The sequence below is a fragment of the Nannospalax galili genome, unplaced genomic scaffold (assembly GCF_000622305.1).
Source record: "Nannospalax galili isolate Female #2095 unplaced genomic scaffold, S.galili_v1.0 scaffold1734, whole genome shotgun sequence".
Taxonomy (NCBI): Eukaryota; Metazoa; Chordata; class Mammalia; order Rodentia; family Spalacidae; genus Nannospalax; species Nannospalax galili.
In genome coordinates, this window is record NW_008335062.1 from 486,692 (window position 1) to 488,033 (window position 1,342).

The window sequence follows — 1,342 nt, forward strand, 5'->3', positions numbered from 1 at the left end:
ATTTGCAGGTAAATGGATGGATCTAGAAACTGTTATACTAAGTGAAGTAACACAGACTCAGAAAAACAAATACTAAGACTGTCATGGGTTGGCATTACCCATGCGGCTACCCTTAATCGTGACACATTTTTAGCCGAGGATGGGTAAGATGTCCCATGACAAGCACTCCTAAGACAGAACATGCACATGGCCGGGTGCATGATCCAATGATGGACAAGTCTTGGTCAGAGGTGACACAACCTAAGACAGGCAAAAATTCATAAGATTAGAGGAAGGAGATAGCCATCTCTCCTCAGGGAGCCATCTATGAAGTGGGTAACCCATGAAATAAAGTCAGTCCGGACTTAAAAATAAAAAGGGGGAGATGTGGGGACCTAAAGGCCCTACCTTGCAGAAGTCGGGAGGAAGTTACTTGGGGCACGGCCTGACTTGCTTTGAAAGTCCGAAGAATACTTCTGCACTGCTGAGGAGTGCATTATCAGCATCCTTAAGATACACCCTCGGGGGGGAGGGGGGATTTCCAGGTGCCTTTATAAGCTTTGTAACACCTGCAATAAATGAGTCCCTGCTTGACTAGGCTCCCTGTTGCGCCTGAGTGTTCCCGGTATTGAGGGGGCATGGGCTGGTGAACGGCGTGCTTGCTCATCCCCAATCATCACTGCCTGGGGGTCGCTGGTTCGAACCCCGCCCCGGGCAGATTCTATTACATATATGTGAATATGTAAATATTATATTTGTATCTACATATATTTGTAAATATGTAAATATCTTTCAGTGTGGATCCATCCACTGATGCCTGATTAACCTACCAAGATTCACGCCTTTAAAAAGAGACTGACTCCTATCTAGCAGCCATCAGTTTTCAATCCTTCCTAAGGTATGGTTAGGGTTTCTTACCCACTTTCCCATATCCATACTGCGGTTTTGTCTGGCTTGAGCTTACACGTGTATGCTGTCACTTGTGCATGCTGTCACCATTTCTGTGAGTTCATATAAGTAACTAACCAGCTGTCTGGAAAACACTGTTTCCTTATAGCCATTCACTACCTCTGGCTCTTACAATTGTTCCTCTTTCCCAATGATCTTATCTAAGCCTTCAGAGGCACAATTGATAAAAGTGCCTAATTCAAGGATAATCACTTTGAAGTTTCTTACTGTCTGCATATTGGCCAGTTATGGATTCTGTGTTAATCACCATCTGCTGCATAAGGAAGCTTCCCTGGTGAGAACTGAGAGATACATTAATCTATGGGTATAACAGTAAGTCTTTAGGAGTCACTTTATTTTATGTATTTAGTAGAATAATAGTATTAGGTTCTTCCTATGGCCTGTGGCCTCTTTT